At 42.1% G+C, this 10,963-nt stretch overlaps 1 long non-coding RNA gene across 5 annotated transcripts in view; it reads left to right on the forward strand.

Annotated features, from left to right (window-relative positions):
* LOC144508430 (uncharacterized) overlaps positions 1-7,902 on the forward strand; it is a 113,376-nt gene extending 105,474 nt beyond the window's left edge. For 3 of the 5 annotated variants that reach the window (XR_013500283.1, XR_013500282.1, XR_013500286.1), the window contains 2 exons: positions 2,815-2,874; positions 7,535-7,902. This is a non-coding gene — a long non-coding RNA (uncharacterized LOC144508430). Of the gene's footprint in view, positions 1-2,811; positions 2,875-7,534 lie in introns of all 5 variants that reach the window. The other 2 variants (XR_013500285.1, XR_013500284.1) reach the window with 1 other exon arrangement.
* Positions 7,903-10,963: the final 3,061 nt, after the last annotated feature.

Below are 10,963 nucleotides of genomic sequence, written 5' to 3' on the forward strand. Positions count from 1 at the left end.
AAATGTACTGGACATTGTGACAGAGTTTAAGACAGTCACTTGATAATACAGAACTTGAATATTGCTGAAAAGAGAGACATGTTGCCATAGGTTTTCATTTTGTACTCATCAGGACAAATGCAAGAATACCAAATTTCAAACAATGACTGAGCCATGTGACTCATTTATGCTTGCTTGAAGTGACATACATTCATATGCAGGGACCCATTCTCTGCAAACAAAAGGAATATGTTCAAGCCTTGCACCTTTTTTGAAATATCTGGAAGCCTTTTAGGGAACCTTTAGTTTCCTGTTGCTTTCTCCATGACAATGCCTCAATCAATCAGAGTTGACTTGTCAATCAATCAGTACCATTTTCCCCTGTGGTATAAGTTGTTGTGATTGTTTGAAATTTGGTATTCTTGCATTTGTCCTAATGAGTGCAAGATGAAAAGCTTTGGCAACATGTCTCTTTTTTCAGCAAAATTCATATTGAAGTTAATTTTAAAGATTGCCAAAAATAACATTTTCTGTTAACACCCACAGCAGTTAGAAGTCTGAAATACTATTTTTGCAATAATCTGTAATTTTATAACCAAAGTGAATGGCATCATTGCAGAAAATAGATAAGAGGTAATTACTTAACTACATGACTCATGTGTGGTCAGTATCCTTGTTAAAAATATCTGCTTCTATACTGCTCTGGTTAATATTGACCCTGGAGGTTGTAATATCTGAGTCTAGAAAAAAGCACAGAGATGAGAGGTGAATAGTGAGCATCACAAATCTCATAGTTTTGTCAGATCAAAGGGGAAAATGCATGAGAATATTTGGGCAGTTGTGCTCCTCCTACTGGTTGCTTTGCAGAATAGGATTAAGTGCAAATCTTACAGCAAAAGGTTGTGTTTTAAATTACCTTTATATTGGCCTCAGCCCCATTAATAGTGATGTTGCATCAGGTGGTGTCTTCTAGCACTGATCCAGTAGTAATTTGTAGGGTCAGTGGGAGGACAACTCATTTACATTTGGTTGGGGGGGGGGGAAAAAAGCTAATATAAGGCTGAATTTTGCCAAATTGACGTCCCAATGCCGAGGTAGTTTGCAGTGGTGAGTGGGAGCCAGTGCTGGCCAGCGGTTTGATGGCACCATAGTTAAAGGTCAGTCTGCAGGCTTTCACACAGAGAGGACAGAGGAAGGAGAGCAGAAAGGTTATTTTCCCAGTGAACAGGCAGAGGAGGCCAGCAAAGCTGAAGAAGAAGGCATGGCTGGAGGTGGCTAGAAGAGGGATCAGGATATTGAATTCGAATGATCAGCCATGATCAAGATGAATGGCGGAGCAGGCTCAAATTATCTACTCCTGCTTCTAGTTTCTATGTTTCTAAGTCTGCATCCACTTGGTGGTCAGATGAAGATGGGTGCAGTTCTGGAAGAGATTAAATTATCTTGTGAGGTCTGGCAAGGTGAATGGCATGCATGACACCCGTGAGATGTGAGGCAAGGTGACTGACCCATGCACAATGAATGGGCAAGGGCCGCTGTGCATAGTGAGCTGCAGACTTGCCGCACAAAGGTGGACCAAGATCAGCTAAAGGTTTTCTTTGCAGTAACAAGGGTGAATAGCCGAGTGCAGCAGGCCACCGTGTGGCGCGATGATGGACATTTCAAGTGGCACAGCTTGGCATGCACAGCTGGGGCGTAAGAAAAATGTGGAACTATGTATTTCCATTGTTGCAGGAGAAGCAAATTCATTATGCTGGGGAGCAGAGATACACAAGTGGTGCTGTCCTCTTCATTGCTGTAGTCACACAGTTGGAGAAGGAAACAATTTAAATTGGATGGGCTGCAGCAGACTAGGCTGTTGCAGAGGATGAGGCAGAGGATGAGTACGTGGGGCCCATAGAGTTTGAGAGAAGTGATGATAACAGGCAGCAAAGTATTGAGAGAGTACCAACCTTCATGAAGAGCCATATGCAGCACACCACCGAATGGAATCAGGAGCTGTGCGCCAGCCTCCACAATATGGCCTCATTCAGCTAAGCAGATAAATACATGTGGGCCTTGAAATGCTTGGGAGCAGATACCTGAAGCCTTTGAGGGCTCTCATCAAGGTCCTCTGTATATTGACAGTGGAGCCTTGGCCCCTTTGATGACACAAATGCTGCATGCTGCCCCAAAGACAGAGACTGCCACAGTACAGAGGCAGGTGACATAGCCTGTCACGGGGTTCTCTGGGGCTGCGCAACCTTGAGGCCTCTCAGCACAGGCATCTCATGCACTGGAGCAGCAACGCCAACAACCTGCTTCCATCTCAGCTCCTGCCATTGGGAGAGCACAATGTAGAAGTACCAGAAGCACTGATGGCACGGTGGCACAGTGGTTAGCTGCCTCACAGCACCAGGGACCCGGGTTTGATTCCAGTCTTGGGTGACTGTCTGTGTCGAGTTTGCATGTTCTCTCCGTGTCTGTGTGAACTTCTTCCAGGTGCTCCGGTTTCCTCTCACACTCCAAAGATGTGCAAGGTAGGTGGATTGGCCGTGCTAAATTGACCCTTGGTGTTCCAAGATATGTAGATTAGGGGAATTTGCTGGATAAACGTGTGGGGTTACAGGGATAGGGTTGGCGTAGATAAAATGCTCTGTTGGAGAGTCAGTGCAGACTCGATGGGCCAAATGGCCTCCTTTCGCACTGTAGGATTCCATGATTCTATGTGAAAGCATTTGGGGTGTTGCTAGGGGGCATTTATTTGCTGCATGTCACTGAGCTATTGCTTTTGCACCTTAACATTTTGTTAAATGCATACTTAAAAGGTTTGTCTGCTTGTTTCTGCCCCAGTAGGTGGTGACAAGATGTTGAGCTTTGAGATAGATGGCATGAAATGGTGGGAGCTGAATGTAGGTGAGTGTTGAACTTCAAATAATCTCATGATGGGGCCATTGACATGGTTAGGATAGGTCATCATAGCGACCACTGAGAGATGTCTATCCCATGTCCATTGGCATTGTAAGGAATATCAGGAGAATGATGTGCGGATAAGGGAGATGTGTGTCACCCTTGCATGCACGTGAATAACTGTGACCATCAACCCTGCAGGTGCATACCTATTGACCGCCAGACCTCGATGTGCACCGCTCACATCCTTCTCCTCTGAGGAAGTGACGTTGTCACTGTGGTCATCGGTCTCCAAGGTTACTCCTCTCTAGTATTCCAGGTTGTGTAGAATGCAGTATACCACAGTGATTCTGGTGGCCCTTTGATGGGACATAATACAGAGCTTCCAGATCTGTCTATACATCAAAATCAGATTTTCAGAAGCCCAACTGACTGTTCAATGGTCGCCCTGGTAGTCTCATTTTTAAAAATGTAATTGTTCATGGGATTTGGGTGTCGCTGGCTAGGCCAGCATTTATTGCCCATCCTTAATTGCCCTTGATGAGGTGGTGCTGAGCCATATCCTTGAGCCGCTGCAATCCATGCGGGATAGAACATCTAAAATGCTGTTAGGGAGGGAGTTCCAGGATTTTGACCCAGCGACAATGAAGGAATGATGATATAATTCCAAGTTAGGATGGTGCTGTGTGTGCTGGAAGGAAACCTGCAGGTAGTGATGATCTCATACATTGCTGCTCTTGTCATTCTTGGGAGCAGAGGTAACAGGTTTGAAAACAGAAAAAAATAAGAATAATGCACATGAAGAAATGATAATTTGATTCAAAATGATGGTTTCAACTGAGATAATCTCAATTGTACTCTTTATGTTCCTGAATATTGACATAGATTACATGGTAATGGCAAACATTTAATTCCGTTGAATTGCATAGCAGCATATTTGCATCCACATTCAGCAATAAAATGAGAATTACTTCATTGTGAAATACAATTTGCTAGTAATGAAAGTTAGAAGCTATTATTTCAATAGTTTGGAAATGTATCTGAAATCTGTTGATGCATGACCTGCTACAATTGCAAATAATATTATTCCAGCAAAATTTTGAAAGTTAATGTGGTGAATTTTAAGGAAGTGACCATAGGCTATATTGTTAGTTTTCAGTTGAGAGGAACTATTAAATAAAAATTCAGCATGAATGTTATGCATTGTAAGTAGGCCTCATACAATTCTTTAGAGTAGGAAATTAATGTAATACCTTTTGAATACTTGATAGAAGATTTTTAAAAAATCTCTAAAATGGATTACTTGAATCCATAAATATTAGTAACGGAAACACAGATTTTACAAGATACTATTTGGAACTCTCCAACATAAAAGTAACACTTATCAATTTGTTTTGGTAGTAGCCCTCTGACTTTTCAGGCAGAGGCTTGTGGGTTCAAGATGTGCCCCAAAACCTGAGCTGAATTTTCACTTATATTTTCCCGAGGCAATGGGCAAGATTTTCCGGCCCCGCTCGCCGCAAAACTGGAAAATTGCGTCTGAGGTCAACAGGCCTTTCCATGGTCCGCCCCTCACCTGCTATGATTCCCATGACTGGCGGGACGGTAAGGTTCGCCCCAATGTGTCTTTGTGAGATTGTCAGGTGAGTTGTTAAACTGAGACCCCACCTGTCTGTTTGGCTGGATATAAAGATTCCATGGCACCATTAAATGAAGAAGGGAGGCAATCCCTAATGCCCAGCCAAGCATTCATTGTTCAATCTACACCACCAAAAACAGATTGACTTGTCATTATCGCAAAGTTGCTTGTGGTACATTATTTTCATTTCCGCCAGCATAACAATGATTATACTTCAAAAGTAATTAATTGGCTGCACAATGCTTTAGGAAGCCCCGAGCACATGAAAACATTTCATAAATGCCATTTTTTCTTTTTAAAACTTAGCAGTGCACATTCAGTAACATCATCTGTTATCCAATCATGGTCAGCATTTAGTGAATGACAAGTCACGATAAGAAGATTCCTTATCAGAAAATTATTCATTGACATAATCAGACTCAGGCTGACAACTGGACACCAAAGGAAGGAATAGTAGGCTGAATTTTATCACCCTTGGGGTACAGGGCAGGACATGCCCATTAAGCAGCAGTAGGAAGGGTGGACAATTTTATTGGCTGTACCTCATTCTTATTGGCTGTACCTCATTCTTATATCATTGCTACCACTTCAACCAAATGGGCTGTGATGTCAGAAAAGTAAAGAAAGACTGGCATTTATACAGTACCTTTCACAATGGCAGGATGTCTAAAGCATTTTCACAGCCAATTCTAGAACCATAGAATCCCTACAGTGCAGAAGGAGGCCATTCGGCCCATCGATTCTGCACTGACCACAATCCCATCCAAGCTCTATCCCCATAACCCCATGCATTTACGCTAGCTAGTCAACCAAATGGGCTGTGATGTCAGAAAAGTAATGACAGGATGTCAGAAAAGTAATGACAGGATGTCTAAAGCATTTTCACAGCCAATTAAGTACATTTGAAGTGTAGCCATAGTAATAATATAGAAACATGTGGGACGGCACAATGCACTGCTGCCTCACAGCACCAGGGACCCAGGTTCAATTCCCGGCTTTGGTCACTGTCTGTGTGGAGTCTGCCCACAGTTCTCCCTGTGTCTGCGTGAGTTACCTTCAGGTGTTCCGGTTTCTTCCCACAGTCCAAAGATATGTGGGTTACGTGGATTAGCCATGCTAAATTGCCCCTTAGTGTCAGGGGGACTAGCTAGCGTAAATGCATGGGGTTATGGGGATAGGTCTTGGACGGGATTGTGGTCAGTGCAGAATCGATGGGCAGAATGGCCTCCTTCTGCACTGTAGGGATTCTATGATTCTATGAAACAGCAGCCAATTTGCACACAGAATGCTCCCATAGAAAAAGTAAATGAGCTACGGGGAGGTGGGGGGTGGTGGGGGGGGGCGGATTTTATGGTCTTGTTTGTCCCGAAATCGTAAAACCCCGCCCGAAGTCAACAGACCTTTCCATGCTCCACCCCTCACTTGTTCCGATTCCTGTGGTGCGCGGGACGCTAAAATTCTGACCATCATCTCTGACTAGCGACAGAAAGTGATTCAATGAATCTCACTGTGTATAGAACTTAAATATCGGTCATTTGCATAGTTTCAATCAAGGAGTGCAATGCAACTGTGCAATAAGTTGCATCACTTTGCCATTTTAAATACTCACAATTCACACAGTTTTGGTACAAAATAAGTAGCTTTACATCCTGCTTTGCGCATCCATAAACATGATCTTTCCACAAGATAGCCTTGGTGGCTTCAAAAGTGATTTGTTGAACATTTGCATCTCTTGGCTATTCATAACATGCAGCATTATGGAAATACTGTGCTATTACTATTAAGATTTTGCTGACTAGTGACATTACATGTGCTAATGGAGACGATGCTGAATACTGATTCCAATAGAATGGTCATGCTGTGAGGATTTCATTTTGTTGACCACAACCTAAAAAGAAGTAAGAATGTAAAAACTTATATTAGAGAAGCTTAATTCATTCATTGATTTCCATTGGATGAAGTCAAATCTTATTAATAGGTTTTTATTTAAAAGCTATAACATAATAATTCCAAAAGGTTGAAGCATTTTGTAGCAGCTGTTTCAATGCAGAGGAAAATGTACTAAGGTACATGTCCAGGTTCATGTCCAGGAAGGACACAAGCCTGATCAGCATATTTTATAATGAATTTGTATTTAATTAGAGGGCTTAATACCACGACTTTCACCCTCTCCACATTGTGCCACCCAGCTGGTGAATCACTATTGGTTTTCGAAATCAAAAACCAGGCGTGATTACCATGTTAGGGCCACACAGGAAGATATAGCCCCTGGGTGTTGAGGGACATGGCTGGCCAGTGAACTGGTGCTGTCCCTGGCACCCTGGCTGTGTCAGGTTGGCACTCTCAGAGGTGGACCCTCTGGGGAGCTCCATTGGGATGGGGTCCCCCTTATGTGTGCTGGTTGGGTCACCCTGATGCCTGCTAGGGGGAAGGGCTGATGCCTGTGGGAGGAGTGCCTGATACTTGTGTGCTGGGGGGAGAATGCCCCCAGGCATACTCAGGGGGTGGGTGTCCTGATGATTGTGGGATGTCCTCTTTGCCTGTGGCGGGGTTGGAAGGAAGTTCATTTTAATACACATCCCTTTATAGATGGCGGCCTGATCTCTGAGCCTTTGTGGCTCTATCAGGCATCATCACCTCGCTAGAATGATGGCGCAGACCAAACCCCTAGATTCTCTGTGCACTGAGTGAAAACGTAGCTGTGTATCTGAAGCGATACTCTCCAGTTTTCAGTCTGAACCTGGCCCTCTTCCAGATTTTGGGAAAATTCCAGTCTGAGTATATTTCAGTTTTGCAAAAGTGTCAACTTAGCTCAGTGGTATTAACCCTTGCCTTTCAGTTAGAGGGTTGTTGATATAAGCCATAATCTAGGACTTCAGTGTACACACCAGGCTGACACTTGAACGCAGTATTGAGAGAGTGCTATATTGTTAAAAATGCTAATTTTCCGATAAATAGATAAACTGGTTACCCTTCCATCTGTACAAGTGGATGTAAAAGTTTACGTGGCACTTTTCTTTTTCACAGTGAGCTGTTATGATCTGCAGAGCACAATCTGAGAGGGTGGTGGAAGCAGGTGAAATGGCAGCATTTCAAACGGGACTTTATGTATCCTTAAAAAGTAGAAAATTACAGAGCTACTATCAAAGAACTAGCACAACCTCAGTGGGTTGATTGTTCTCCTTCTGTGCTATATGATTTAATGCTTCTAAGAGCAGAAGATTTTCCGCATGTCTTTCCCATATTCACCAAAACAGCTTAACATGTTTTTCCTTCATTTGCTCTTTGTGATACGAAGTTGTGATCAATGTGCAGTTACTTATATAATGACCATCATAACGTTTTATTCGTTGGCTGAGAAACATTTGTGATGTGCTGTGGATGTGAAAGACATTATTGTGTAAGTACAATTTATGCCTTTAGTACAAAACAAAATAGAAAATTTCATCATTTCAATTTTTGGAGTATTTTCACCCTTGTGGGCAAGGGGAGAGGAAAATGATCGAACACACAAAGGAAAACAGAAAGGTTTGATTACAAGCATTGATATAAGGGGAATAAATAATCTCCCATTGATAGTCTGGTCTTTGACACAAGTAACAATCACTGCAATCTTGTTTATTGCTCGTAGGATTATTTTGAGGATCCTAGAACAGCAACATAAAAGAAAGAATTTAACTTCAGATCATGGCTCTTTAACTACCAAGAGTTAGTCATCCTGTACAAAATAAGAACTTATCTTTGGAATAGGAATCATTAATGTTTAATGAGCACAAAGACAGTCACTCAGTGCTAAGTGTATGGTCAACAATATGGTTTCTAGCTTCCTGGGATATTCATATCACTTGTCTGTTTTGGTGAACATCTTGATATTCAGGTTTCCCATACAAGAGGACAAAGTAGTGGTTAGTGGGTGAGTATCAATCTTCATTCTTTTTATAATGTGTGTGGTAGAAGGAATTACCTCATTTTCCTTTCACGTCTGGGAGTTGGGTTTAAAATCCTGCTCACTCTGATGGTATCAATCACTTTCTGCTAACCATAAAAGAAATACATTTGGATGGTTTCAACGCACCATCCTGTTGGATGTAAGTCCAGAACCCCAAAAGATTAACAGGTTAGAATTAGTTTGCATTCATTTTGCCATCTCATTCACATAGCTGACAGATGAAAAATGAACACACAGGTAACATGCTATGCTCTTCTGCAGTTTACATTGAAGAACATTTGACACAAAGAGCATAGCTTGATTCCACTAGATAGTCATTCTAAATTTGACCTGTGACTCCCTTAATGGCTCACTTGATACATTCCTTGCCCTATAGAAAATAATGGAAAATCCTGATCCCTATAAGGGTGGCAAAAGCAGAAAGTCACTTATCACATGAGGGTGAAAGGAACTAAGGTTAAGAGTTAGTTGAAGTAGGATAGGAGGATGTTCATGCAGAGCATTAATATTGGCATAGACCTGTTGGACGGAATAGCTTGATATTGTACTATAAATTATATGCAGCTAATTGCAAAAATTAACTTTATAAACAAAGAGAGGAGCAACATTAATTAGAATTTCCACTATTGATTGCCACCCAGTGTGGATTGTTGCAAAATGAAATTCTATCATGCCTCAAAATAAAATTGTACCGTGACTATGATGAAGGGCATAGATAGAGTGAACGTTCAAAGACTATTTCCTCGGGTGGATGGAGCTATTACAAGGGGGAATAACTATAGGGTTCATGGTGGGAGATATAGGAAGGATATCAGAGGTAGGTTCTTTACGCAGAGAGTGGTTGGGGTGTGGAATGGACTGCCTGCAGTGATAGTGGAGTCAGACACTTTAGGAACATTTAAGCGATTATTGGATAGGCACATGGAGCACACCAGGATGATAGGGAGTGGGATAGCTTGATCTTGGTTTCAGATAAAGCTCGGCACAACATCGTGGGCCGAAGGGCCTGTTCTGTGCTGTACTGTTCTATGTTCTATGTTCTATGACGAGATTCATACATGACAAGTGAACACTTGGGTGAATATAGGTAACAGCTGGAATTCTCTGGCTGTTCTGGTCCTACCAATGGTGCACCCCTGCCACTTGTTTCCTGGCAGCATGGGGTGCAGTCAATGGAAAATCCTTCTGACAGTGATGGGACCAGAGGATCCCACCATCGGTAAACAGTGCACTGCCTCGTGCTATGAGAAGCACGCTAAAGGGAGACCAGAGAACCGTGCCTATTTGTACTGTGATGTAAGTCAACACCCTCCAACTAGGACAGAAGGAAATCTGAAGGATTTCCAAAGAACTAAATTTGATCTGTGAACGATTGACTAGTGACTGCCAGGATGATTGGCTAGATTTTGCAGTTAGCGTCAATGCAATGATACACAACACTGAGGCTGACCTTGAGCTACTCACAAAGGCCTAGTGATCTCTGAGGCATGATTTCCCCTACCTAGATAGCTCTCCACATCCTATGCCAACTTCAGGTGATTCCCTGGCATCTAGCATCAAACATGTGGTATGCAGCCAATCGTATTGAAGTATTCTCAGAGATAGCAAACCAGGAAGTTGAAAGCATGAATAAATGATTATGTGTGCATTAGGATAAACACAAAAATATCAGTATAAACTTTTTAAAAATGTGGATTGTTTTTATTACAATGGATAAAGTTGACATTCTACAAATATAATAATAGCTCATTTAGGATTAGTGAGGGTACTTTTCAATAATTATGAAGTTAGTTACATCTCCTTCAACAAGGTATAACTTTTTCAAAGGTTTTACAGCAAGACTAACAGTGTGAAAGTGGAGGTTTTTTATTAAATCACTGATTGTTTAGGGGTTGCATTCAGGAGGGAATTTTAACAGTACACTCTCTTGAGCAGCTTAGTCTCATTGACAACAACTTCTGAATTTCTGTGTCCTTCTGCTCATGTGTGGACTCCCAAAGTTGTTGTTAATTTCAATGGAGTATGGCCAGCAAATGTTAACAGTTTCATCATTATTACCACCCCAAAATTGAGGCTGATATTTAATTCCTCAACAATAACACCAACTTATATTTATATGTTGCCTTTATGGTAATGAAATGTTCCAAGGCACTTCACAGAAACATTCTACAAACAAAGGCTGACACTGTGCCACATAAGGAGATATTGAGCGGAATCTTGCCATCCTGCCCACTGCGGAAATCAGAGCGGGTGAGGGGCGGACCATAGAAAGGTTCATTGATCTTGAGCTGGATTTTCCAGTTGGGGGGTGAGCGAGGCTGGAAAATCCTGCCCATTAGGGAAGATAACCAAAATAATTTGGTTCAAGAAAGCCAAAAGACTTTTAGAACAAGAAAGCGGGAATGGTTTAGGGAGGGAATTCCAGAGTTTGGGGCCAAGGAAATGTAAGGTATGGCCACCAATGGTGGGGCAATTATACTTGGGAATACACAAGAGGCCAGAATTAG

The sequence above is a fragment of the Mustelus asterias genome, chromosome 2 (assembly GCF_964213995.1).
Source record: "Mustelus asterias chromosome 2, sMusAst1.hap1.1, whole genome shotgun sequence".
In the NCBI taxonomy this organism is placed as follows: Eukaryota; Metazoa; Chordata; class Chondrichthyes; order Carcharhiniformes; family Triakidae; genus Mustelus; species Mustelus asterias.